Below are 5,689 nucleotides of genomic sequence, written 5' to 3'. Positions count from 1 at the left end.
AGTATTTAACAGTGCTCCTTGTCGGCTAGAAGGCTAAAGGCTGAAACGCCTGCAAAAAAAAAAAAAAAAAAAAAAAACCCAAAACGCCAGATTTTGAAACGCAAAACGCTTAGGGCTTATTTGGTTAAAAAAAAATGGTCACTCATCACTCAGTTTTCATCATCTATTACTCATCACTCATCATTTAAAATACCCAAATTTCCTACCCACCTGTTTGACATATTTTTTTAATTTCTCATCACTCAAATTTTTTTACTTTTTGTGGGATCCATACCTGAGCAACATGTCATAAGTTCTGTTAACCTACCCGCCTCACCCTTACTGTCTTCATTTCATTTTCTTTCCCTTCAGTCACCATTGCCTTGTTACTCTCAATGAAGCTGTCCTCTTTCTTTTTCATTTCTCATGTACACACACATCAACAAGAACAATCCTATCCCAAACCTACGGCCAAACCATCATAAACATACAAACACAAATGAATACAAACATAAACTCATAGGTACCCACAGATGTTAAAATCAAAACCCACAAATACCCAAATCAAAAATCACAAATACAGACCTTATGCCCAAATCAAATCCGAACCCACACCACAAATCCTCAACCCATTTTGGCATTTCGGACCTAGGCATCTCAAAGAATCTCTCCGAAGATGAAGACGACAACGATGATGAGTTTCTCTGGCGCCGGTCTACGGCTGCGTCCCTCTGGAACTCCACCCATCTCGATGTCCTTGCTCCGGCCGATCCACCTTGGTCCAGACTTCTCCGTGAGAAATTGGACGACGAATCGGCCAATTTCTTGCTCAGGGATCTTTGCCTTTTGAGAATTTGAGGATCAGACAACTCGGAGCTTCGGAACAGAGACTCGCGCTCAAAGAAATCAGATAAATCCAAGCCGCAACAGAAGATCCGATTCTCGTCCATGAAGAGAATCGGGTTCCCGGCTAAAGATGGGTTACAAGGAATGTAGCAATGGTTGAAGATAGGAATCAAATGCGGAGCTCTCTTTAGAGCGTTCCGGGCTACTTGTAGAGCCTTTTCCGGGTGGGACGGTCTAGGTCCCCAAGACTTCGACTAGATCGTATTCCAAGCGATCTTCATTTAATGTGAGATGCAAAGGGAAAAGTACAGATAGACAAGAGAGAAAGGAGTAAAAAATTTATGAAGAAATGTTGGTTTGTTGCTGGGAGAAGGAGAAAGGGGAAAGAAGAAAGAGAAAGGGGAAAGAGAGAAAGAGAAAAAGTCGTTGGTGCTTAGGACTTGTCCCTGACACGGGTCTCACAAAGATGCATGTATTTACATTATTGCTACCATCACTCGTTTTTCAGAAATTGAAAACAACTTAAAGTTGTTTTCAATTTCTGTGACTCAAACTCAATTTTTTGAGAATTGAGTCACGGAAATTGAGTTAGGAAACTCATCCAAACAAAGCAAGTCTCTGTGGGGTCCACAAAATTCAAAAATTGAGTGATGAAAACTGAGTATTGGATTATGAAAACACTTAAACCAAACAACACCTTACATGCTAAGCTCACTCACTCATTTTCGCTCATCAGTCTCCCTCTCTCTGTAAGAAAACTCAAATACAGATCTCCGACGATGAACTGAGCGCGGTGGTCGGCGATCTCAACTCCGCCGCTTTTTCTTCCGATTACAGGTCTCTCTTTAACTCTGTTTGTTTCCTCCCAAAAAAAAGATTTTTTTTTAGTAAAGAGACTACGAAGTATGAAAGCAGTAGTATAATTTGGGAGCTAGAGTTTGTATACTTTGGAATTAGAATTGCATATCTATCTCTTGGAATCTGAATTATGGGTTGGGTCTATGAGGTTTGAACATATTATATTGAAGAAATGCTTAAAATGGAGTTGATAAGTATTTCATTACTATCAATTTAAATATGGATTGGATCTATGAGGTTTTTTCTGATTTGGTTTAATCTGAAGTATGGGTTGTGTTGGTTCTGTTATGCATTCTTTTCCATTTTGATATAAACCAACATCTTTAGAGTTTACATTGATTATGGTGTGTTGTTTGTGTGTTGGTTACAGGTGTGAAAACATTTCAAGAATATAACAAGCACTAACCACATAAAGAACAATAAACCATAAATGAAAAAAAAGTTTTCTTTCTCTCTTCTCTAACTTCTTGTCTTTTTTACTTTCTGGACACTCTGCACAGCTTCAATTAAATAGAAATATCCTTCTTTTATGCTTGATTTATCAAATATGGCCCTCGATTGGTTTATATGTTTTTCATGAATTGAGAAGATGTAAAAACAAATCAAAAGCTCGGCTCTTTTACTAATGAAGAGTAAATTCAAATAGCTTTGTGGTTTTATTTGAAAACTCTATGTGTGTATATATTTTAATAGCATATAGGTAACATATTTCTGCAAGCAAGTCAGGGAAAAATGTGCATTATTGTAATTTTATGTTTTTGAACAATTCTAGTGTTAAAATATGATGTAAAGGGGAAAACTTGTATGGTTCATATCTTGTGGCAGAGGCTGTTAGGGAAGAAAGTTGTATTTATTACCAGCACAGATAACCATAGGGAGAAAATTGCTACTACTGCAGCAGTCCAGGGTTCTGACCCAAGTGAACATTGCGATGTTAATTTAACAAGAAATAATGCACTCTGGAAAGATGTAATATTAACCCAAGATACTAATGCACTCTCAATTTACTTTAGCCTGACTTGTTGAATGTTCCAATTGTTTTGCATATTTTCCATTTTTTTATGATCTCCTTTGTTTTATTGTTTACGTTCTGCCTGCAGTTAGACATTTATGATAAGTTCATTCGGACAACCGACCTCTCAGATCCCAAGCATGAATCAATTGTGAAGGAATTTTACTCAAGGGTTCTTGCCAATGGTGATATATATATATATATATATATATATATATATATGAAGGATTTTATTGTGTCTACTGTGAGGAGTATCAGGAAATATTTGCATTTGAACTTGTAAGTGTGGATGTAGCAACATTATCTAAATTTAATTTCCCTTATCTGCTTATTGTTTTATATTCACATACATACTTTTGGATTAGTGATGGGGTTATTGCAATATCTATAATTGAGCATTTGATAAAAAGTGAGTTCTTTTATTTTTGTAGGTGCTAGTATTTATGTAGAAAATCTCCTTTGATATTTACAAGAACTTGTTGAGATTACTCATTATGTGTAATTCCTTTTATTTGTTGTGGTCGTTTTGTTTGAGAGAGGTTTTGTATGTGTACCACAATAGTGTAATGTCTTTTGCTCTATGAATCTACAGGATGAGAAAGAATTGCTTGATAACAAGTGTTGCCCTATGCACCTGAAGTCATGTGTTCTGCGGAAAGAGGATAAGTACTACTTTGCACTATCAAAATATAAAAAATTCTTGGAAGAAACTTTGACACAAAATCCAGATTTTTTTTCAGCCTTCTTTCCGGTTAAATGAGGTGAGATGGTAGGTAATTATGGAAAAAACTTAGTCTAGCATGTCCTAAATAGTTGTCCATGAGCTTTACTGTAAAAAGATTTTCTTGGGGGCTGCGTTCAGCATGATTAGTTTCCTGCTAAGAGCCTGAGCATGCTGATTGAGAATGCTGTAAGCTTAATAATTGGCATATTGAGTATATACTGTTGTAGTAAATTTGTATTAGCTATTGCTATAGTTATAGGCACATGACAGACTGCATTTGATAGTACTTTTCATTCAAGATATTCTTTTTGAAGAGTCATTATGCCATGATTGCTACTATATTCCTTAAAATGTTTTTGTGCTGAACCAACAATACTTTAAATATGCCTTTCGGGTAAAGATTTATTGTTGACATGCCCTGTATTGATAGTGCTTCTGCTCTCAAAGGTCAATCATGCTTGGCAGGGGAATCAGTTTTTATGAATTTAATCTAAAATTCTCTCTGCATCTCTTTCCCCTTGGCAATTTATTGATGAAACGTTAGGAATACTCTTTTTGTATCCTGCTATATGGAATTTTCTATTAATCACTTCCATAATCTTTTTTGCTTGAAGGTGCAAAGCCGGATCAAAAGTGGCTCAAGAAATTTTTTTCTGTTTCCTGAGCATCAGTGTATTGGGGCATCCTAGTTCCTAATGACAATAAGCAAACCATATATGTGTGGCTTGATGCATTACTAGGGTAAAGTTCTTTTCTTTTGTAATTCGAAATTTGCTAAGCTTCTAAGTTCCTAATTTGTATTACAAATGTTTATTTTATCTATTTATTTGTTTTATTACCACAAAACATGTAGTAGACATCAGTCAATTTCCAACATATGAAACAACTGTTTGTATATATTTATATGTGTGTGTGTGTGTGTAAGATTTATGAAAGCTTCTGCTTTATATAACATTAGCAATCTTTATCCATTGACTTTTTATTTCATTTTTCTGTTGAACAGATATGTATCAGCACTATCAGAGGATGCAGGGCAAGCAAATCTACAAAGTGCTGTTTCTTCAGGTTGGCCTGCCTCACTACACTTGATTAAATAAGGTATAAGCATCTTCTATGCTTATTGGAAAGTTCGTGTAACTGGCCACTTAATAGCTGTACTAAATCTATTATCTTCATTCTAATTATTAAAACCTAATATAAGCTGTAAGACCCCTGATTCATTAATAGATAATTTTGCAAATAATTATCTCTCCAGGTAGGTGCTGTATTTAAGTTTCTAACTTTGGATCGTGCATGCTGTGAAATATGACCTCATATTTTTTGCTCAAATTCTATTAAATATTAATAGTGCTAGATTTTAGTTTCTTTTGAATGAAAAGTAACACTTAATATGAAAATTCCTTAATTGGTGTTGCTGCTGACTGCTGCTGTATGAGACCAGTAAATATGGAATGACATGAACATTGGTAAGAGTGAAGCAGACAAAGACCACACGCTGTTGGAATTTTAGAGGCAATGCTTAGAAGTCTACAGACCAAAGGTTGAGGAGGCTGCCAATGCCAAGGCATGCCTCCATTGTCTGTTGCAGCTGAAGAAGCTGAACTTGCCACTCTCATGGCTGAACGCCTCCATCAGGATTTTGGATTATTGTGGACTTGGTGAAATGTGGTATTTTGTTATTTTGCTTGGATGTTTTAGTTTATCATGATAGGATTTTGGAACTATTGCGGACTTGGTAATATACCAATTTGTGGTCTTTTGATGTATGTGTGGTTGTGGAACACATTGAAAGAGACTTGGAGCATTTTATATAATATTGAGTTTTGAGATAGTTTAGACTTTGTAATGTGGCTCTTTAGAGTATGTGTATTTTTGTGGTATGTATTGAAATGATTAGGTGCAAGGTATCTAATATTGTGTTTTGGAATATAATTTCCAGTAGGTTACGTAATATAGTGTTTCAAGCAAGTTATATAACTCTTGTTTCAAGGGTCATAAGCCACACTCCTGAAAGTTGCAGAGATTTACAACAGTAACACATAAAATAAGCAAAGCTGCTAACGTCAAATATCAAATATGTTGTTTTTGGTTTTTAATTATGACTTGAGTTATTCAACATTAATACATTATAACCACATACAAACCATATAATACGAACTAAATAAAGCTATACGGTAACACATTGCATAACAAAAAGTTCGATTGAGAAAGTCACAAACAAAGCCGATTACTAGGCCCATATTTATGCAAGGGATGGTACAATGGGTCCA

The 5,689-nt window shown here is 35.4% G+C and overlaps 1 long non-coding RNA gene across 4 annotated transcripts; it reads left to right on the top strand.

The window, feature by feature from the left end:
* The first annotated feature begins 205 nt into the window (after nucleotides 1–205).
* Nucleotides 206–5,250, top strand: LOC115969209. 4 transcript variants are annotated; one of them, XR_004086889.1, is made up of 5 exons: nucleotides 208–1,662; nucleotides 2,784–2,880; nucleotides 3,288–4,160; nucleotides 4,423–4,517; nucleotides 4,861–5,250. It is a non-coding gene; the product is annotated as an uncharacterized LOC115969209 (long non-coding RNA). The 4 variants fall into 4 exon arrangements; XR_004086887.1 differs by having other exon boundaries at nucleotides 216–1,662; nucleotides 3,288–3,456; nucleotides 4,034–4,160; nucleotides 4,423–5,250; XR_004086886.1 differs by having other exon boundaries at nucleotides 206–1,662; nucleotides 4,423–5,250.
* The last annotated feature ends 439 nt before the right edge of the window (nucleotides 5,251–5,689 follow it).

Source organism: Quercus lobata, chromosome 11 (assembly GCF_001633185.2).
Source record: "Quercus lobata isolate SW786 chromosome 11, ValleyOak3.0 Primary Assembly, whole genome shotgun sequence".
NCBI classification, from domain to species: domain Eukaryota; kingdom Viridiplantae; phylum Streptophyta; class Magnoliopsida; order Fagales; family Fagaceae; genus Quercus; species Quercus lobata.
This window is presented reverse-complemented; position numbering and strand designations above follow the sequence as displayed.